The sequence below is a fragment of the Passer domesticus genome, chromosome 3 (assembly GCF_036417665.1).
Source record: "Passer domesticus isolate bPasDom1 chromosome 3, bPasDom1.hap1, whole genome shotgun sequence".
Classification (NCBI taxonomy): domain Eukaryota; kingdom Metazoa; phylum Chordata; class Aves; order Passeriformes; family Passeridae; genus Passer; species Passer domesticus.
This window is the reverse complement of record NC_087476.1, coordinates 72968592-72991856: the sequence shown is the minus strand read 5'-3', so window position 1 is coordinate 72991856 and position 23265 is coordinate 72968592. Positions and strand designations below refer to the sequence as shown.

Here is a 23265-nt window from a genome sequence, read left to right as displayed (position 1 = left end):
TCTTTCCAGCATGAGCTCACGTCCAGCATGTGATGGGGTCATGTCTCTCAGCACCACGTATACAACTCATGCTCTTTTGTGTTCTGGATGCTACAGCAGTAAATTTGACATTGCTCTAAAGGCAGCATTGTAGCGGATAGTCTGAAGATGCACATATAAATGCAGGGTTGATGTTAGTGAAACCACCATAAAAGTGTGTGTGTGTGTGTGTGTGTGTGTGTGAACTACATAGGTTCAGAGTGTGAATTAGCAAAACACAGCCATAAACTTCAGAATACACATTCATGAAAGATAAGCATGCCCCTTCATGAGGCACCTTCGGAGCATCCTTGTCTTGACTGAACCTTTCTTCTGGAGGAAATTAATTTCCATTTATAAACAAAAGGAAAAAAAAATTATTTTCCAAGTCACTTATCTGGATCTCCTCATTAATTTCAAGTGTGATGTTGCCACTTACTAAAGAAACAATCCCACTGGTTTTCCGTCTGCTTGCTACTTTCTACTATGAACGATTAATGTATTAGAAAATTAACTTGCAGATGAAAGAAAAGAACAGCCTGTGGAAGTTGAATAATGACCTTATTTTAAGATTTTCCCTTGAGTAACCCCCACTGTTGCCTCTTACAAATGCAGGAAAAATTATACATGCCCATCTTTAATGTCTTTTTTGAATGCTGATGAAATGATTAGTGATTTGGAAAAGTCTGTGCAGATGAAACAACAGCAGCAGGAGTAACAGTCAGTGATATTAGCTAGAGACAGCAGTCTGGGAACTGCTGTTCTGCAGTTCAGAGAGAAAAATTAGCATGCTAGATTATAATTAATAAACTAGAAGCAAATCAAGCTAATATTGTGTGGGGTTTGGAAACCAATGAGGTTAACAAATTTAGAAAATGCAGCTTTCTTCACAAGTTAGAAGTAATTACTCATTGCATTTTTGTACCTTTTGCACTTATCCTACAAACACGTGACAATGTGCAATACCTGGCTGAGGGGACCAAAGAGACCTTATCATTGCACTTCAAAAGGGGGAGCCTTTCTGCTTTCATAAATTAATTCCCTGGGTCCTCTCTCACTCGTCTAGCACCTGGTGGTCCTATTCTTGCTCTTGGACCTTGCTGGATACTTTTTAGCACTTTATACAAAAGCCTTCTCTGCTGACACAGAAAGCCAGTTGAACGCAACTCTTTCTCTGTTGGGATGCATATGCCAGACACAGTCTGGGCCAACCACTACTGTCTGCTTCAACAACATATTTCATAGATGTCTTCAGACGGGTGTTGTAATTTGCTTTGTTCCTCACCCCAGAATCCTCTTGTACTGCTGTTTAGAAATTGTATAAATACTGCAGAACCTATGTTTAATGCAATGTAATAGATGTTTTCTCTTAGTAGTAAGAGGTCCTTTTCATTTTTTGTGTAGAATGCAGATTTCATGGACCAGAAGGCTTGAAAAGTCACATAGCTGTAAATGTCACATGACTATTGACTTTCCAGGACACAGAGAAGAGTCTTCATTCAGTGATCCATGCACACACATGTAATAGGGGAAGAGAATAATCTTTTTCTGCTCCCCTTTATGTATTGACTGAAACCAAGGAGGAGTCACAGCCCATATACGCAGGAAATACAGGATTACACCCTCTAGGAAACATCTCAAAACCACCACAGTCACTTTGCCATATTTTTCTAAGCTTGCCTTGCCATTTCAAAGGAGGCAAGAAGGATACAGAGCTCTTTCCAAGGGCAACAACATGGTGTGCCATGCATGATAGCAAACCTGCTGATGGCATTGTTGCCTTCTGGAACAAGACTGCCTTGGACTTCTATGTTACTCTGACCTTCCCTCAGGATGGACAAAAACTTCACTCCCAGCCTGGCCTGGCACCAAGAAAGATCCTGTAGGACTTTTCTTAAGGAGAACAATATTTGAATTTCTGCTTCAGATAATTCCCCCTTTACTAAAATGAAAATTGGAAGCTGAAGACATCAGTCTGTATCTGGTCCTTGTTCTGCTTCACTCTTTCACCTTCTTGATGGTGGGTCAGAAGGAATGCTCTTCAAGTTTGTTCAAAAGGCCATGCAAAAACCAAACACAATCTCACCTACACAGATGGGAGAAAAAATTACAGTTCACAGAAAATAATTTCAAAATGGATTTTTAAATTGTAGCTTTAGATGACCTGTAAATACAAGATAAGTTGTTATGTCCAAGTTGAGGACCAAAGAAAGGATGTATGGATGAATGAAACCAGATGTCAATAAACACATTCCCTTGACATGTTGTCTTACTCTATTGAGGTATCTCCTGCTTTCCTAAAATGGTAAAACCAGCTACCAAATTAAACAACTTGTTGGTCCTATATCCTCCTTTTACTGGGGTATCTCTTTTCATAATACTGATCATGTCCAACTGACATCCTCAGCCACTGACCACCTCCAACTGACATTCTCAGCAGGATTTGTTTCTAAACACTAATGTAGCACAGAAAGGATATAAAAAATTAATGAATGAGAGAGAAGGAATGATGTATGGGGCTCCAGAGGAAGACTCAGTAGATATAGGTTAGATTTCAGGCTTTGTCATGGGTTTCCCATAAAATGTTGGTCAAAAAATCAATTCATTAAAATGGTAATTAAAACAAGGCCAGGGCAAGGACCCAAGTACTGGCTCACAATTGTCTACATTGTTTAATTGTTAACACACTCTTTCACATGGCTTTGGCCCATGCTGACTTGATTTCCCCAGACAATGTCAATGCTCAGTTCAGGGGACAGCATGAAGCAGGGACTGCCCCAGCAGGCAGTTTGGACAGAAGAGTTCCCCCTTCTCCAGTCACCATGGGGGAGTGCTTAGCCATGTGGCCACAAAACATGCCACCACTGGCCTGAAGGGCTAGAGAATGGGCCCTCTCCTGCTTTATTTTCTTATGTAGATATAGTAATTTCATCTTTCCTGCCTTGCTTTGTCTGCCCTATTTAGACTGTAAATTCTTTGGACTGAAGCAACTGTTTAATATGTATTTGAATGATGCCTGACACAATGAGATGCCAGCCTTTGCTGGGGGTTGCCTTTGCTACTGAAAGGACTATTAAATAAAAAAATAAAATAAAGAAAAAATAGGGAAGATTATTCAGCTCTCAAAACAGCTCTCAGTTATTCTTCTTTTAAATCCGCCCATGTCAACAGCATCTTTTCATCCTACAGTGGGGCTTTACAGCTGTCAGAATTTGCATTCTCAGGACTGCAGCACATGTTAACTTTGAACACACAGCAGTAGAAACTGAGAAGACAAGTAAACTGTACCCAGTGATCTCTCACCACCCTCAAAATCATTCCTGTGGCTCTGTCCCTCAACTGTCCTACATCGTGTAGTTCTTACAGGGCTCTTGGTGGTGGCCTCATGCCACCAGCAGTCTGAAAGGATACACATGCAAAGAAAAGCCTAAAAGCCTTTGTTTGGGACCAGACTGTTCCTGTGCTGACCTCGGGTCAGGACAGCAGCACGGTTAGTGTCCTGGTAGAAAGGCAGTACTAAAACCAGGCATTTGCTACTTGCCTTGAATTGTCCTGTTGCTTCTTAGTCAACCTCACAAACAGTTCATCAAGACATCCACCTGGAGAGAGAGAAATTAAAAATATAGATAAAAGGGCTCTGTCAAAAGCATATTGGAACTGGCCTCTTCCAATTCTGTTCTTAACCAGACTAATTTTCAGCATTACTCTTACTGACAGTCTCCCCTCCTCCTGTCCTCTCTGAAGAGCACTTAGACTCCATCTTACTCCAGAGCAACACGTTAACATGCTAGAAAGGCAAAGAGCAGAAAATTCTCCTTCATTGCCTGTTCCTCATAACTCTGGATCTTCCAAACATACATTTCTAGCTGTGGGCTAACTCTCTAGAAGTGCCAGGGGTCTTCTGCCTTCCCTGGGACCACCAATGTACCCTCAGGAGTGAACTCATTGTGCAGTGCAGGTAAGGCTTTTGAGAACCTGAAAGTTGTTTGCATTTATAGCCACACCTGACAATCCACCTGGATATTACTCATCAACAGCAGAGCTCCAAATCAGAGAGTTCTTTGGCACTGACTATTACATCGCTGTTTCATTGCCATTAATGACATTAAAATGCCAAACTTGCCTGCTGTTTGCAAACTCTCTGTTGCACAAGTCAGTTTATCTGTGCAGGATCTCTCCACAGTCACATATTGGCAAGGCAAATGCAAACGGCTTGTACTTTTCACCTCAAATGCTGTTCTTCCACACTTGAACTCAGCTGAATAAATCCTGAGTTGCCCCAGGAGAGTTTGAAAGGAGTTTTCAAGAGTTGTATAATTCCTCATGTTAAGATTGCTTTGATATGTTTTCCAAATAAAATAATTTTGTCAGAGACAGTTCTGCCCAATGTGTGCCACTCTTAAGTAATGTAGTGCTATTGCCTTCTATAGGCTGTAATACAACTGATGCTCAATAGATGAACTTGTTTAGGAGCTCTGGGATCAATCATGAAAAATGCCTATCCCTCTAAATTCCCATGAGAAGCTCCCAGCTCTGCAATAGCAGATTCTAAGAACAATCCTAGCATGCTAAATTATGCTTTGACCAAGTCAAATATGTAACTCCAACATGGCAGCAATACAGTGACAGCCAGTGTTCATGAAAGGACTACATTTTCTTGCTGAGCAATGCTGTTGGAGCACACTAGGAGCCCAGTGAATTGTGGCACTGAGCCATATTAACCTTTCCCTTTAAAAATTTTGCAGAGGGGAAACTCCAGCTTTGTATCATCATGTCAAAACCCAGCATGGTTTTGATTTTTCAAAAAAAAAAAATCCAGATCACTACTAATCATAAAAGGGATTAAAAAGAAAATTTCTGGCAGTTGGTGATGGTCAGCTAGGGGTAAATACCCACTGGATTTCCTCCTGCCAAGGTGTTGCAGCTCTTTCTCCCCATTCTGCTCTGTGCTATGGCTTCTCTGCTCCACAGACCATGCCCGCTTATCATTACTTCAAAAGATCTGGTGTGTTAGACTCTCATTCCATTTTTTGAACTGTTGCTGCAGTGTCTAAGCAATAGCATCACAGAAGAATAGAGTGGTTTGCGTTGAAAGGGACCAAAGCCTCGACACAGGCAGAGATGCCACCTACTAAATCAGGTTGCTCAGGGCCCCATGCAACCTGGCCTTGACCTGTTCCAGGGATGAGACATCCACAGTGTCTTTGAGCAATTTCTCATTTACCTGCAGCTGTCCTTAAGCTCCTCTCTATGCACAGTGCTACCTCCCACCCTGTGCCTCCTTATTCCCTGAGGAAGTGTTATGCTTTTTCCTTCATACCTGTTATTTGCAGTCTGGTAAGCTACAAATTCTTCTTTCCCTGGGAAAGAAGATTGCAGGCAAAACAGCAAATCTGTTTTCTCAGGGACAATATTTGCTTTCTGAGAGCCAAGAATACCCTCCTGGATGCCCCCAGGCCCAGCATCCTGGATGGCCTGGCCATGGAGCTTATGAGACCACACTAGCCATAAAAGTGACAAGGACAGGGAAATTCTGGAGTTTTCAAGGTGTCATCAGAGGATGGCTCAAGAATGAGACAGCTCTTTATCTGATGGGTTTAGATTATTTCTAAATTATCTAAACCTGCCAGCAACACCAAGTCCATGCTACAGCTGCAAGGGCTCAGACTCCTTTCTGCTCACTTCCTCTAGTTCCTGCCTTCCCTAGAAAGCACAACCATTACCCACAGCACATCTACAAACATAAAGCATGTGGATAGAAAGAAGAAACTATGCCCCTAAAAACAAAATAGTTGGCATTTGCATATATCCACAATTCTCTATGTTCTTGCTTGAAGCTGACAGCCAGACACTGTCAAAGTATGAAATCCACAGATTAAGAGTAAATCTACAGATTAACACTGAATAAAATATTTTATTTCCTTCCTTTAATTTTTTCCCTAAGAAAAGTTGCCCTAGTTACATTCTTGTTATCAGCTGTTTGAAAGAACTCTTTCGAACCTGTTACCATATCCAGCTTTTGTGAGTGCCTGAACATTTCAACGCTTAAGGAACAAACAAACACAGGGCATATTTTATATATTTTTGCCTATCTTCCCTCACCACATGCAGGCAAATTTTTTTTATGAACTTCTGTTCTGGCTGGTGAGTCAGCAGGCAGGATAAAATATCGTATGGCTTGAAGTGCTTTGTCTTGCAGTTCTGGATATAGTTCAAGACGATGAGATAATGTCACCATTTTCATCATCCCACACATGTTATACATGCTGGGGATGACTTGAGCACATGTAGTGTAGTCCCACTGGCCTCATGCTGAGCTGCTAAACTCTTTCCACTGTGGTACCAAAGTGTTGAATGGCTCCAGCTACAGATGAATCCTAAGATATGCTTTAGCATGCTGGTGGTATAGCAACATCCTCAGGCTGGGGACATTGGCCAGGACATCCTTGTTCTTTGTGTGCTTGAGAGGTGCAGAGCCCAGAGAGGATATTTCTGCCCTGGTCTCTATAGATGCAGTCTGAGGCATGATGATGGTGTGCCATGGTCAAGGACAGTCTCTTGCCAAACAGAGTGTACATGCTGTTGCCTCTGCTACGATGCCTGATTCTCACACTCTATCAGTCTTGCACCACTGCGTGGGTTTGCTCTCGGTTGTTAGCTTATTTGGGGAAGTACAATGGCTTTGGAGGCTTGGGACCTCCTGCTTGTCTGATGTGTTTCCTCAGCTTAGTGTCAGCACTTGCTGAAGAACAAGCAATTCTTAGCTATTTTATACCCAGAAAAACAAGAAGCTCTTAACAGTGTAGAATAAACTTGGCATTCCCAAATCTTGTCTAGATATGAATTACTCTCATAGTCTCTGTTCAAAGCACAGTTTAATGTTAAGATTCCTCTCTGCCATTGACATCAAATCTTTCCTCTGCCTGATCTTAACTTTGCCTAGCTTTATTAATCTGGGATAAAAAATTTGTGTGTTCTGTGTGTCTGGCTTATCTTGGAAAGAATATCTGCTTTTAAGTTCAAGACATTTTAGAACTGACTCATTTCTGAGAAGGAATTTAGAAAAATTGTTTTGTCCGTATTGGGGAAAAAAATCAAACAAAAAAAATATTGTATTTGAAAAGCTCTGCATTGGAGCAGAGACTTCGGATCTGGAGGCAGGGGTTGGAGAGGTAAGTAGTTTGTCAGTTATTCCCATAAAAGTGCTGTCCAAAGTTGATTGGCTCTCAGCAAAGCAGCAATTTAATTCTTAGCAGAGTTTTCTGCAGTCTTAGCATTTGCATTCCCTAAAGACCTGCTGACTGCGCCAGTTCGAGCCAGGGAAGCTCATCTGGAGGCAGAACAAGACCTTTCCCAGCACTGCAGCTTCAGCATTTGAAATAAGAATGAAAGAAGAAAATTTCTCCCATCTGTGCTCCAAACATCGCAACTGCTGGGCCCAATCTGCCTAGAAAAGAGCAGTCTGTAGTCAAACAGAATAAAAATTAGCTCTGTAGGTATAAATTGGGCCAGGAAATGTAGGAAGGGGTGTGGACACTAAAATGGATAGAGGCTAGTAAGGAGAGGGTGCAGACACTAGCTGGGAAGATGATCCATGGCTAGGTGAGAGACTAGTGCTGCAGGAGGGAAAACAAGGCTTCATTCTCCATCAGCACAGTAAGGACTGAGGCCTTGTCTTCCCAGGTATACTAATTTACCTCTTCCAAAGTCCTCTTGCGCTGTTAAGAGCTTCTCCTTGACTGCCTAGGGCACAGGGTGTATCACTGCTAAATGGTGAGAAATCCTTCCAATTGCCCTTAGCCCTTGCTGGGAGCCCTCCCTCCAGGGCTCTGTGAAATGTTGCCAGATTAGAAGCTGATGGATGACAGCCAGCAGCCAGGGCTACCTGGAGTTTGTGATCCCTGGCATGTGTCAGCCTACCTGCAGTCTGGAAACAGCTCCCTATGCCAGCCAGGAGCCGTCTGAAAATTGCTGAAATTGCAAGTCTTCAAAAGTAAGCTCTGCTATAATTTTCATGTCTACACAATAAATGGTAATATCCTACTTTTATTTCTCTTGTGCTCCTCATAAGTAATTTTCTTGCAGGCTTGCGTAGGGATTTGACCAAATAGATACTCTAGACAATTAAAAATGTGTATTCGTGGGTATTTAATATGCATCAAAATAACCTGTTTTCTCCATGACTCTAGTGTTCATTTAAGAAGTACAGACTTGAGAGACCTCAACTCTCTTTTTAGGGACCAGGCTTTTCAGTGTACAGTCCCAGTAAGAGGGCACTGTGGTTTCAGAGAAGCTGGTTGCAAAGGACAAGATCTTCTGTATTTCTCCTGTACAGTAGCACGAGACAGACATAAGGCAAGAATTAGAGTTATGCAGGAGTGACTACAGACATGACAGCTGTTAACTTTGATAAAATTTCTTGATGTTTGCTAATTTCAGATCAAAATATGTAACAAGATTTTCTGGATGAGTCAGATGGAGGTAAAAGACGTTGGTCTTATCTCAAAGTATTTTATGCATTCTGGTTAAAAAATGCTTCCCAGTAACACCTCTATAAAATCCACAAGAGGATGAACTTCAGAGCCTTCCTTCAAGGTGCAAGGATGTTTCACTATGTGAAAATCAAACTGAGTCTATTAAAATGTTTTTTATTATTTCTGTTAAGTATGACACCTATTCCCCTATATATGGGAAAATATTTCTCATAAACATCATTGATTTTACAACCATGTGAAACCTCAGTTAAATTCAGCATGGATGCTCTGATGCCAGAAAATGTCACTTCTCTGAAAGAGATTATGTTGGGAAGGGACCTCTGGAGGTCATCTGATCCAGTGCCCATGCTCATGCAGGACTCTGTCTACTCATGTTCTAAACATCTCCAAGTCTGCAGATTCTACAACTTCTCTGGGAAACCTGTTCCAGGGCTCAGTCACCCTCATACTAAAAAGTGTTCCCTTATGTTCAGACAGTACCTCCTGTGATTCCATTTGTGCCCATTGCCTCTGGTCCTGTCACTGGGCACATTGAGAAAAGTCTGTCTCCATCTTCTTTACTACCCCCTCGGATATTTATATATGGATGAGATACCCCTGAACCTTCTGTCCAAGCTGAACAGTCACAACTGTCTCAGCCCCTCCTCATCCATTAGATGCTCCACATCCATAACCTAATTAGTGAGTCTTCATCAGTCTCCCTCCAGTATATTCATGTCTCTCTTGTACTGGACAGCTCCAGTCTGAAACCCACATTCCAGATAGGGCATCGCCAGTGCTTTGGAGAGGGAGATGATCACATCCCTCGACCTGCTGGTAATGTTCCTCCTCTTCCATTGTCATAAAAGACAAAAACGGACAGTTGTCACTATTGCTATAACTGATCATATGGTAGCCAGCATGGTATCCTGTCCTGTAGGCTGGCAGGTTACAGTCTGGCCATTGGGACACCCCACACACCAGAGGAAAATGTATGTAATAGGTACATTGAGTAGCCTCTGTTTAAATTCATCTGCCAAATAACCCCCACCATGGCATAGTGCAGTGACACCACTAGCACAAGTCGTGATCAGCTGGAGCAACTGAAAATACAAAAGGTTTTTGGCATAGAGTTCTTAGATTCACTCTTTGCTTTTAACTGGACAGATTTTATTTCAACTTGCTGTGGTCTCTGCGAGCCTGAACCTATGACAAGCAATATTTTTCCTCTCCTATTTGAATGACCCAAGTGAGGGATGCAGTCAGCAAAAGCTGATGGACTGAAGCTGATGTGAGCCAAGAAGAAAGACTCTCCAATTGCAGAAAAAAAAGCTTTTCTGTAATGAGAAAATTATACCCTTTGCATGAATATCTTCATAAATTATTTTGTTTATTGCCCACTTAAGCCAGCATGGTAACATCATCATATTTTGGGTTGCTTTTTCATGTGATGGGGTGATGGCATTTGGAAAAGTCATTATTAAAATGATTTAAAATTATTATAACATTAAATATTATTATAAATATATTACAAACACCACATTTCCCCTCCTCCCAGACACTTCACATCTTCCTGTGCTTCTCTTGTTTTGAGAGGCAGACCTGTCTGAGGAAGCTTCTCCACTTTGCATTTACCCATGGAGAAAGACGACTGACAGAGCAGGACCCATGCTCCTGTCTAACCAATTGGAAGTGATCCCATAATCCCTTAAAGGGATTTCCTTCTCTCTTCAGGCCAGCTCAGTCCTTGCTGTTGAGGTGCCCACAATACAGCCTCTCATGCTAAACCAGTTCTTGCCATTAATGTAAATGCCCTCCAATGGAAATTGATGCAATGCACACCACACAATGCCATAGTACAGATGGGGTTTTATTTTTCCTCCATAGGACTAGATCTAGTCTTTTGTCCTGGTAATATCTGTATTATTAATTTCCTGCAGTAACCAAAAGAGCAGGACCTGTTGTGTCTGTGATTCTGAAATCTAGCCACTTCATTTAACTCTGCAAGGAGGAAGATTTTTTATAAGGAGGACCCTAAGACCTCTGGGTTTGCCACTTAAAATACAGGGGGTGCTGCCCCAAATCCATACCATGAGTACATGAATGCTTTCCTCATGTTGAACAGGAGAGCCATCAATAAAGGCTGGGTTGGAGGGGGCACCTTTACTTTGCATGGTTGTCAGAGCTGAAATTTTGGTGTAACAGAGCCCCACCTCAGATGGAAATCACCTGAAATTCTGAATTATGTGTGGAGGCTGCAAACCTGTCCCCTGTCATCAAACAAATGAAATGACTCACTATCTGGGTGTTACACAGTTGGCTTCTCAGAGGGCTGCTTTTAGTGCACGAGTCACATTGTAAGACACTGAGATCACAGGATCAGACTCTGAGGTCTATCACATGAAGTCTCCTAGACTAAACCATGAGGTTGTGTAAGTCCAGGGCACTCCACTGGGGGAAATTAAATCTCTCTGCCTAGAGACATCTCAAAATCTGAGAGGACAGCTCTGCAGCACTCAGCACATAATAGTTCAGGGGCAGGACATATAACACAATAGTACACCTGGCTATAAAGCTGCAGTTATTTTCTTGCTCCTTGACACATGCCCAGAAACAATACTGATGGCCCCTGAGCTGGGCCAGCCACACTTTTCCATGCTCCTGGAGGCAGGCAATGCACAGCAGCAGCCCAGACAGCTGGAGGCAGCTCTCACAGGTGCCTTGTGACAGCCACATGTACCTAGCCGTGTCCCAGGGAGGCAATGGGGGTGTGCTATGCGCCAGACCCCATGCCAGCCCTTTCACTGCTGCACACACACACCTGCACATACAAGGAAGGCAGCAGAGTTTCTGTCAAACCTGCCCCAACAGTTCTGCATTGCTCAGGAATCCCACCACCTTAAAATGCAGTGACTGCCACTCAGAGGCCAAGTATTCATTTTGATAGGGATAATTTTCATCAGTGAGAACAAATCTCATCTGGAAAAACCTTCTCCTTGTCACTGTGCCTGCAGCTCATTTGGGCAATGGCACTCTCCATGAGGGAGAGAAATGTGTCATTTCTCAGGGAGTACCTCCAGGGCTGAGCAGGCCTACAGGCATAGGGCACATGCTGAATGCACCAACCTTCCCAGCCCTTCAGCCCCAAGGAACATTTCTCTGTGTACTGTTCCCTGGACTCACAGATCACCTCTGGTCCCTAAACTCTTCCTGCTGTCTGGAAGGACAAAAAGAAATGCTCTGGGGATCAGCACACTTCAAAAGTAGAAGTGGCCAATAAAAGGCTACTCAAATAATCATCACTGTGCAGATCTTAAAAATTATACCCAGGCATCACATACACCATGAGAGCAGAGGTAGAATGATCTTTCCTGAATTTGGCTTTTTTGCGAATAAGGGATGTCTTCTACCCCCAGGAGACAGGGGAAAGGTGATTGCTGAAGCTAAAACCACACCACAGTGTAAAATAGGTCAGAGACTGTCCTCCAGTCCTGAGGCATGTCTTCATGACTGAATTGCTGAAATTTCTGGCCCTGCTTCCACTCCCCACTTTGTAAGATGTCCACAATCAAACTGCTCCCTGCGAAGAGCCTGTTCGATACAATCCTGGGAGACCGAGAGCTTGCACAGATGGAAGGAAGTGTGTGGGCAGACATGGAGTCAGAGCTTTGGCGTGTGCCCTGCCCCTGCCTCCTGGAGAAGACATGGCTGTGGCTCTCTGCTCTCCCAGACTTGGGACTAGCAGAGGCATTGCATGCCTTATTCAACCACTCTACTCTGCATTCTCCAACAGATTTGGATACCTGGTACAGTCATCCCAAGCTTGAAAGACCAATGCAGTGGTTTTATTTTTATCCACATGAAGATTACCCCAACATTTCTCCATGATCCACAGGGGATTGGGGCAGAAGTTTCACTCAGGTCGGTGGATCTCCAGTGATCCTGCAGCCCTCTTACAGGGGCTTTAGGTCCTGTTGTATTTTTATGAAAGAAGGAATAAGAAATTAATTAAAAAGAAAAATTCTCATCTTTTTCATCACATCCAAAACTCCCAAGAAACATTTTCCCAGAATCTAAAGAAAAAATAAAGTATAAAAGTTTATAAACCTTTAAATCTGAGTTTTGACTGTAAGGAGGCCAAAAGCTAGCTAGACTGGAGTAGCTGGGAAGCCCTGCAGCCCACAGAGAAAAGAGCACAAAGCTCCCATTCCCTCTACTGTACCAGAGCTGCCTTCTGACACTGTTTTCGGGAACTTGCCAGCTCATTTTCTAACTTGTTTGTGAGACATCAACAGCCTCAAATTACAGCAGTCTGAACAGCCCAGTAAATATTTACACAAACCTGCTGGTGATGGTTTGAGCTGACATGCGTTACCTTTTGTGTTGGGGGAAGGCTATATTTACAGCCAACCAGCTAATGAACGTGATCCCAGCCATGGTTTAATACAGATGGCTCTTTCAGCATTTGCGGCTTTCAAGTTACAGAGAGCCCAAACTTCAATAGCCTTCGTTAGAAGGCTCCGTCTCAGCTCTCTCCGTTTTGTTTACAACCAGTCTCTCTTTGTGCAGTCAAGGGTTGACTAATGTTCAGCTGTTTGCAGCCAGCAATACGGTTGTGTAGGCTTGTTTCTTGTCTTTTTTTCTTTCTTTTTTCCTTTTTTTTTCCTTTTGACACTGATGGCTTTTATTTTAAACTGACAATGAATGCAATTTCTGCAATGTAGATTCATTTTTGCTCGAGTGGCATTTCTCCAGGCTGTCTCACAGGGTTGGAGCCGGGTGTGGAGGTAGTGTGGAAAGGGACAGGAAGCTGTGCCCAGACCTGGACTCTGGCTGTGGGGCTTGGTATAGGGCTGGAATCCATCCCTTTCCAGGGTCATCCCTTTAGAGACACATTTATCAACACCCAGGTCTCACTGGCTGCTCTGGTTGGATTCCAGACTGCTCTAAGGAAGATAACTAAGAAACTTGTAGTTTATGCAATCAGTATTTATTGTAACACACCACTTTTTATAGCTTCTTTTTTAGCCATAACCTAAACCACTGGCTGAAAATATCTCAGTTTTTTGCAGCTCTACATCAAAGAAATATTTTAGATTAATGAGATAGAAAATAGGACAGTGAGGAAACTAATAAAGTAAATTTAGACTGTTGTTCTGACAATTATTTCACATTGGTTGGTTATGACAGAAGCACAGATAATCTTTCTCTTTACTCTCAACTGACTTAAAAACTCCAGACTCTAAGAAACTGACTGATTCAAGACTACTTGTACTTAGTGAGTCAATATTCCCCAGTAGCAGACAGTCTGAAAAATGCTCTGTGGTTGGGATTAACTAATTTTAGACTGCATAATGCCACAGTTTAAACCTACACTACTCTAAAACTAAATGCAGGTGAGGAATTCTGAGTGATGAGGCATAGCTAGTTTTAGAAAAATTTATTGTATTGGGCATATATCTTATGGGCTAGTATAACCTAATGTGTCAGACAAAATCCCACCAAACCAAAGATGAACTCCAGTTTTCAAGTCACTGCACTCATATGGAGATCTGTCCTGACAGCAGGTCTGACAAAGCACAGAAAATCTGTTTGGTGAAATATCTCTCCTGAGAAAGAAAAAACGTACCAGTCTCCTGAAAATATCTGACCGTTGCAAGGTTGGCCTTAGAAGTTCCCTCACACATCTGGTGAAAACACAATAAAAACATAGTTCAGAGATATTTATGGCTGAATATAGCTGATCTGAAATAATTAATGGAAAAGAAGGTCATCTTTTCAGAAGAAGAAATGGCCAACTCTCAAATGATGGGCTGCTCTTCACCTCCAAAACAAGAAGCTCTTCCTATTGAAAGCATCACCATTTCACTGCTATCATTGAATGAAAACACCTGATATTCCCTGGTAGAGCAGAATCCCATGGTATTGGCAACTGCTCTTGAGTTTTGAAATAAAGACAGGTGACAAGGCAGGTGACAAAAGCTGGAGTAGGAACTTGATCTCAATCTGTCCTTTCTGCTAAAGGTCAGGCCTGTTCTTTTAAGCCCCATGCTGGACCAGACTCCGGTATTTATACTGAACATTTTGCTCCATCAAATCTCTTCTTGGAGTGTTTACACAGAATGAGTATTACACCTCATGGAAGCAGCATCATTTAGTTAAATGCTTCCTGAGAAGAAAAGCCTGGGAAACAACAGAGTTGCTTAGTAGTACTTTGACAAAACATTTGTTACCAGAACACAGTCTGTTAAGAGCTGTTCACAAAATAACAGAGTTGCTGCCAAATATCCTAAAACAAAACTTTTAGGGGGAATTTTTGTTTTTAAATAAACATATTTTGAGTGAGATCTGGAGTTTCAGATTCTGGTAAAAAGGAAAAATAAAATATTACCAAATGTTGTAAGGAAATTATTTGTTCCAAATAGACCTGGTTGTTTTGTCCCATCTTTTCTGGCTCATGACGGTTCAGCTTCTTGTTTTTATTCACCTTGGTTAGGAAACACCAGGTCTTGAGATCTGTCGCAGAATAAGAAGCATGTCTTTGGGCCAGGTCTCCTGCAGCTACATGTGTCTATGTAGAGACTGCCTGTTTCACATTTACCCCTGTCCTTCGTGTGTTGTTTGTCTGCTTCAATTATAAATACTCCAGGGCAGGCAGCTTATTGCTATATACATCTGTCAGGCACCTGCCACACTCTTCCTTGCCTCTGGATCTTCTACCACAACAGTAATTATTCAATGATACATGAGAATGAAGTACTTCTGAAAGAAAAGTATGTGGTCCTAGGAGACCTATGCTCACGTCTGTTCGCCAAAAGGAATTGGTTCCTGAGTTTGTAGAGGAGATGTAATTGTGGCTGCTTATCCAAATTTGGGATGGATGCAGGAATATCCTGTGAGAAGGCTTCAAAATGTTTTTGAATGATTGCAACCAATTAGTGTAGATGGTGCTAGGGAGAGAAGAACAGGACTATGGTGAGCAGGCAGGACTGCACTAGAAGATGCTCTTTCAGCCTTTTTCTCATTCCACTGTTTTTTTCCCCTTTTGGCTGGTGGCATAGCTGATTGAGAACTTCCCACTTTGATTTTCTGCAGAAATATCGCATTTTGTGAAATCTCTAACTTGCTGACTGTCTCCCACTACTAGGGTTTGTACCAGAGGGTCTGTGGGCACTTCTTATGAGATAACATCACTCTCTGAACTCTTCCTGACACGGACTGCTTGTTGGCCACCCAGGCAGGCTACAACACGCATGGGAATTTTGGACCTGAGTGTTTATCTGGGCTGTATTCAGACATGTCACTCAGACGCATTGATTTTAGAATTACTGAAGAAACTGCTTGTGATCTGGAAAGTCCCCTCTCAGTCTTCGGGAAGAACCCTTCCCAAGCAGTTCCTGGCATGAAACCAAATAGAAATTTCCTGGTTCGGACTATTCTGATACCTCATTCTAATGACAATGCACTAGTTCTTCGTGTGTCTCTTGAAGTGGTCAAAGGTCATAAAGGGGAAAATGTATCTCCTCCAAGGACATGTGCAAGGTCCAACCTCAACCAGCATAAGTTTGATGGGGAAGCCATAAGCCCCTTCTGCTCCTGTTCAATTGTTACTCTGGACGGACTGTGAACCCAAACTTGTCGTACTGGGGCTATTCTCTTAGCCAGGTCTGGAAAAGGAAAAGGGGAAGAAATCAGAGCCTAAAACAGTCCCAAGAGCACTACTGAATCAGGGGAAAGTCCAGTCTGTACCACACAAAAGAAATCAGGAAGGAAGGACCTGGAAACTGAGTATCACACTTTTTCCATGAACAGAATTAAAAGTTTATGGAGGAATATCATTACTACTACTTATGGTTACAGTTGTTCAGTATATTATAAAAACTTGTTGAATAATCTAGAATTATTCTAGAAGAATTCTGCTCAGAGTGTAAACCAAAAAATAACTCATATAAAAAAATGCATTGACACAAAGATAAAACTCATGCAAGGATAGAGCAGGCTGTTGATATGTTTCTCTATAAACAGAGCAGTATCACGTAAAATTCAGGAATATTTTTGACATTTGATTTTATTCTTTCACAAAATCTCCTTCTACAGAACTTGGACAGAACTTCTCCAAATTTTTTATCAACTCTTTAATCCATCTTCATGACCATGTACAAAATAAGCCACTGAAGAGAGAATGTACTAAACCACAGTGATGACAATTCTGCTTGGCTGAGCTGAAATGGACAACATGCGTGTCCCAGATGGCTTCAAAAAGAATACATTCTGATTAAGGAGCAGTGGGAACATTTTTCCAAGTACATTTGGGTGCCTTTTATAAATTTATAAGGCAGATGCTTCTCCTTAAAAGCATCTGCCTCACAGACCCTTTTTTTCCCCTCTACTCCGATGTATAGGGATTGAACTTCTGTGAAATGGTGAGTCCATTGCAGTTTCATGTACATGCTAAGCCCAGTTTTGCCACTTTCACAATGAATAATACCCTCATTGAAGAGCTTAAAGGGGAGGGGATTGGGTCCTCACCTCACAGAGGATCTGGGAATGGGAAGATGCCAGAAAAGAGGGAGATCTGATGGGAAGGACTCTCCTGTATTCATACACAGTACCTAGAGTCCATCTGTGAACAGAAGAGGGACTGTTTGAAATTCTCCACCACTGTTGCAGGACTGCTGTTTGGCATTTTATGAGATCCATTATCTCCTTCTGTATTTGATCAGGCTGTGTTCTTCTCTGAGATTAAGTAACCAACCACCTAAGCAGCTAACTAGCTCATGAAATGTGTGGGCCTCTAACACCACTGCAGAGTGTCTAAAGAAAGGTCTGCTGTGCAGCCACAACTACCATGTTGAGATCAATTCCAGCACACAGACCAGAAGACTGTGGTTGGACCCTGGTTCCTCAGGGCCTTCTTGGTACACTGGCCTTGAGGGAACCTCTAAGTAGTGATAGAAAGCCAAGGCAGTCTTATGAAAAAGCTTAACTCGTCCACAGCACAGTGCATTTATAGCTGCTCAAAACACATAAATGTTGCTGTCTCTGTTTTCCTTGGACACATAAACTTTTTATTGTCTGGGGATTTACACTGCAGTGTAATGAAATGCCCTGTGAGCCCTGGAGGATCAGGGTGCAGTGCAGGAGGTCAGAGGGAATAAGCTTGTAGCAATAACCATGTGGATAAGCAACTCTGCAACTCCCCATTTTACAGCCCAAAGCAGCCACACAGCTCTTACTGATGATGGAAAAGCGATGTTTAGTCCTCCTTTGGGTGCCAGAGCAGTTCTGTTGTAGCAGAACATGCTAAGTGAGGAAACTTCTCATCCCTGGGAAATCCTATCTACAGCCACCCTCAGTGGGCTAGCCAAGGAACTGGCAAGCCATGTGAGAGCATCACAGGAGTTAGCATCACAGCACACGTAACTTAACCCAAGGTGTTGGGAAGCAAATCACCAAGAGTGCAGGGTCACAGAGCAAATCAGTTTGGAAGATGGGTAAATGATCTGTTCTGCCCACCAAGTCACATTACCTTGCAATTTGTGTGGTTCAGCTGAGCAGAGACAGCTCACAGGACTCATCACTAGCAGTGCAGAGTGCAGCAGCCTTTCATCTGAAGAATGTGGCTCTGCTTGCTGAGACTACTGAGGACTCAGTAGTCTGGGAACCAAGACTCAGTGACAACAGCTTCCCGCAGACACTTGTCAGGCACAGGCACATTTCTGTGTATTTATGGACACTTAGTGTGGGTCTCTTCTGAGAAAGGACCCAGAACTGTTGTGGCAGAGACACTAAGTGCTTGGCAGAGTGCACTGGAAAGAGGGAAATAGTTTTTGTCAGTGCCCAGCTTTGCCCTGGCTGCAGCAATTTAACAAACGTTCCTGTTTTGAACATCAGGCATGCTCACAGAGATTCTTGTACTCTTGGATTTCAAATAGACTAGGAGCATCAACTGTCTCAAAAGAAATTACTGTAAACATAATAGTCTTTCTGCTCTACAAGTCACACAGAAAACCATGCAAGCATCTGTATTTAATCTGCACATCAGTCTGACAGACTGATTAAAATAACCCAAAACATAAAATGAATAACATTGCTTTGCCTGAAGAATATTCATTTGATCAAAGAATGGATCTTTAAGTCAAGTGCAGGGATCAAATTGTACCAAATTCCAGAGTATAACTGGCAGATTGGTGATCCAGTTTTACTTCTTAAAGTCCCTTTCCAGTCCTACTACCCACCTAGCAAAAAAAAAAGTGCTGTTCCTCTCAGTGTTTTTTTCACTCATAAGAGAGCAAATTTAGCCGTATGATCCCAACTCAGGGCTACTGGGCTCATTCCCATTTCTGCAGAGACCTCCCCTGTGAGTTTACATGTTCCAGTTGGGCTCTGCAGCTGCTGGAGATGGTGCCCCACCACAGTGCCATGCCGTACTTTGGAAAGTCTGTGTCTTGTTAGGAAGCAGTGGGGCTCATGGATGCTGTTGTAACATTTCCTGTGCCCTGTGGTCCTGTCTCCAGTTTCTCTGTGCTACTGAGACAACACAGGTCAGAGGGGTGTTCCTCAGAACAAGGTACAACTACACAGGAGAGAAAACTCATGACTTCACTCTCAACAGCACTTTCTTACACGTAAAAAAGAGCTATATTTATTCTTCTGTGTCCCAAGGTGGCTTCAGGACTTTTCCTGAGGTGGTTCTTGGCTCTGAATGAACTGTTCCTGAATGATCATTAAAAAAGGACACATGTACCTGTGGAAGCTCCCACTATTCATGTTCTCTAGCTGAGGCTGATGGTCATTTGTAATGGCTGCCTACAGGATATGGCAAAACTCTTCCCAGAAAAATATTCCTTGCCTTCCCCAGCATTTTATCCTTGCCTTGCCACTAACTCTTACAATGCATGAATTTCAGTTAGAGGTGAGTGTTTGCCTTTCAGTATAAGAGGAAGTACTACTACCTGCTGCCTTAAAGATAGCAGTGTGTGCTGTTGGTAGGACACCTTGCAGCTGTCCGTGGTTTTTGGTAGATGCAGAAAGCCTGGGGGCACATTCAGCCTGCTGTGACAGCTGGCAGTTACTTTTGCCCTCCTGGACAAGGCAAATGTTGTTTTTCCTTTAGTTTTTAAATTTTTAGAGTGGGGAGGAGGTAAGGGTGCCTCCTGCAGTTTTTTTAGATAGTTGAATTTTACGCACTTGAAGCAAGTAAGTCTGTTTATGTTGCAGTTCCACTTCTTACAGCCCTATCCCAGACTTCTGTTGCCTCACCATGTGCTGTTGTTTTACTGCCCCCCTCCAAGTTAAGACAACTTCTGAGGAACTGACCTCAACAAGTGATTGCAAGGAAGTCACTACTTTTCTCTGCTACTTTCAGTCTCACCTCTCCATAAAATACAACCTTTGATGTTTCCTTCATCAAAAAACAAACTCCTTAGGGCAGGAACAGACTCGTATTCTTTGCACAGCATTGGGCAACACAAGACCAGGGCCACCTGGGACAGCTGTCTGCAACACTACAAATAATGGAGATTTCACTACAAGGGCAAGAGGACAGAGTTTTCCTCTGAGCATTCAGGATCTCTGGTCTGGTGTTGCAGCACCCAGCAAGCAGCAGAAAGCTGTGGACAATGTGATTAATATAATTCCCTCTGAGGACAAGACTGCTGCCATGGATGATGGGAGTGGGAGTTTGAACTTGCTGAGTTCAGGGGATTCCCTTCCCTTCTTAGATCTCCTTTGTCTAGGTGGCAGCAGCAAATTTTATGAATTGGAAAAGTCTCAGGGCAGCCCAGTTTCCAGCTCCTGCCTTCCCTGAGGCTCAATGTATAAGGAAGAGGTCACAGAGGGGAGGGGAGTGTGCCATGGACTGCTGACACACAAAACGCTGCGAATTTCCACCCGCCTGGGGCTCGCCAAAAGGAACTGCTTGAATCAGGAACTTGGGCAATGCATGGAAACACTTCTCCTCACTCCACACTCCTGAATAGAGTTGTCACAACTCTTTATTTTTAAACTCCTTTGCTTTCTCCCTGCTCTGTCCAAGATGTCTCTTCCTCTCCAGAGGAGAAATAGCAATGCATATGGGAACTCCACAACCATGAAGCTGTGAGAACTGGCTGAATTCAGGAAAGTCAGTAATTTCTCTCCTGCAGGATGCAGAGAGCTAGAACTGAGCCCCCAGGTACTGCTCAGGGGCCTTCCCAAAACAGAGGTGCTGTTCCAAACACATATAAGAGCTACTCACCAGGTACAGTGAAGCCACTGGTCATTAACAATGAGAGTGAGCTGTTTCATGCCAGCTTCAAACATTTGTCCTCCATCTGATCAGGAACTAAAGCAGTATCTTTCCCATGTGTCTGAGGCCACAGGTATAAGGAAGGGTTTGGTCAAAGCTGCAAAAACCCACATTCAAATTCCTGTGCTGCTGGCTCTGGGACAAAGTTTCTTTCTCTTAAATTACTCCTGACTGGAGAAATCAAGGATTTCTACCTGGACTTCCCACTACCACCATCACCATCATAACCAACCACAAGCAAGCAAAGTGAGAGGCTTCCTCTTCCTCCCTGTCACCACAAGAGTCACAGCACCTCATAGCTAGAAGGATGGGGAAATTCTCATCTGAAAGTATTCTACCGATTAGGAAAGATAAGAGGTTGAAAACTGAAAGCTGAACTTGAGCTTCCTTGGTTTGTTGTGTCGTACTGGATGTCTTTTCATGGAATAGTGGAGGACAGCATGCTTCCATTCCTAGGAGAAAACATGGAATAAAAAACCAGCATTATAGATTATGTTCAAGAGCATCAGCTGTCAAGGCTTGAAAGAGAGCATAGATTTTATCTTCCTCCAAACTTGTTTGAATCTCCTACCCCTCTTTCTCCCCAGACTTCAGTTCCTGCCCTCCAGAACATCCTAAGCAAACAACTAACATTTCCTGTGCAGTCACTCATGGGATGGAGCACAATAGGGAATGCAAAGCAATTATAAGGAAATGCTTCATGTAAGATGAGGGAAGGAGGGAAGCAGGACAAAAGTGAATGGAAGGTAGAAAGAAAAGCATCAAGTAATATAGAGAAATTCTGACTCAACTGGAGACTGAACAGAAAAGCTTGCAAAGAAATAATAACTGAAAGCAATGGAAATGCATTAGGAAGTGTTGAAGGGCTGCAATGGAGTGGCAGAGGAGAGTGGGAGAGCAGTTATACAATGCTGTGAGGTCATTGCAGGCACAAGACAAGGTCACTCAGGGCAGAGACAAGTGCAAATGAGCAGATAAGCAATGGCCAGGGTAGCAGGGCAGCCAGCAGGCAGACAGGCAGAGCTGCTCACTGGATGGATTGAAGAATCAGGGAGCTTCCTTGTTGGGGAGTTGGCTGAGCACTCCCCTTAACAAGGATGCATATCTTTTTCTGAATGCTTTCAAAAGTGGTGATTCAACTTCAGGCAATGATGAGTGTTGTAAGAGAAAGTTGTCAGAACCCAGAGAAACAGAGCTGCATCCAGCAAAGAAGTCAAAGCAAACTATTTGAAGATAGCTCTCTTTTGCCATATGTGTTACACAGTTATTTACACCTGTTCAAAGGAGCAGCAAATATTGCCAAAATCAAACAGCACTTTGGACTGGTAGCATTTTATGTACATCCCGCTTAGCCATTTTGACCTGGCACTGATGACAACCCCAGAGGTCGCACACCAGAGGATTAGAAGACCCCTGCTGGTTCCCAAAGCTGAGTCTCCCCAAGACAAGAGCCCTCCTGATATGCCTGCACAGGAGATAGGAGCATTTTGTGTAGTCAGGAAAAGCAATGACCCATTTAACACCACTTGGCGCTGGCCAAGGGGCAGTGAGCTGGACAGTGTGCTGTTCTGCCCAGCACTGCTGTCTCACCTCCCAGCCCACAGCTGTCACACGCTGTGTATCTGTGTGCTTTATCTGCCACGTGTCTGGGTGCCAACAGCCAGACTCTCAGCTGCAGCAAATCAGTTCTGTTTTGCTGAAATCCACCAGCCTAGGGAGCTATTCCAGCTCACCCAGTATGAGGCCTCTGGAGCACTTAGAGGAAGGGCTGTCTTTGTTCCCTATCTATGTCCTGATTAGTACACTCTGACCTGACTTCTGACTTGGTCTCCAAACACAGATGAAGTACAAATAATAGTGTTCCTGGATTGGTTATCAGCAGCTCACTCAGGGATGCACAAAAGTCTTTTGCCCTCTTGCTTTAAACCAAATGTGTGTCAAGCAGGGATCACCCTGGGATAACTCCAGTGTTGCTGCTACTGTGCTAATGTACAGTGCTGCAATACAGCCACAGTCACTGCAGCCCCATTATCACAAAAAAAACAACTCCACACAATTTCAATTCCACCATGGGAATAAGTAACAGAATAAACCCAAGGAAAAGAATATCTTGTAGAAATTAAAAGCAAAAATAATTAAAGTCCAGAACATCAAACTTTCTAAATTATCTGTTTCTCATTCACCATTCTACGAAAACACAAACATAAAAACTATAATTTGTTGAATTTTGGCAAATTACTGTATTTGTAGATTTGGACTTTTAAACCCAGATTTCTGCATTTTTTAATACCTAGTTTGTACCAAGGTAAGTCCATTGACACATAGGGAGCTGCTGTCAGGACCCCTGAAGTAGACACCACATCCACATCCTTGGATCACCCAAGGTGATGCTCACTTTTATATCCAGGCAGTGGCACAGCAAGAATCAGAAGGTGTGTAAATCTAGAGCTGCAGCCAATGAGGTTGGCAGTAAAAGGCAAACAA

The 23265-nt window shown here is 43.0% G+C and overlaps 1 long non-coding RNA gene across 1 annotated transcript; it reads right to left on the bottom strand.

The window, feature by feature from the left end:
• Window positions 1–1904: 1904 nt before the first annotated feature.
• On the bottom strand, window positions 1905–5038 carry LOC135298152 (uncharacterized). The gene is made up of 3 exons (XR_010360148.1): window positions 4915–5038; window positions 3560–3617; window positions 1905–2104 (listed from the first exon to the last, which is right to left on the bottom strand). It is a non-coding gene; the product is annotated as an uncharacterized LOC135298152 (long non-coding RNA).
• Between the last annotated feature and the right edge of the window lie 18227 nt (window positions 5039–23265).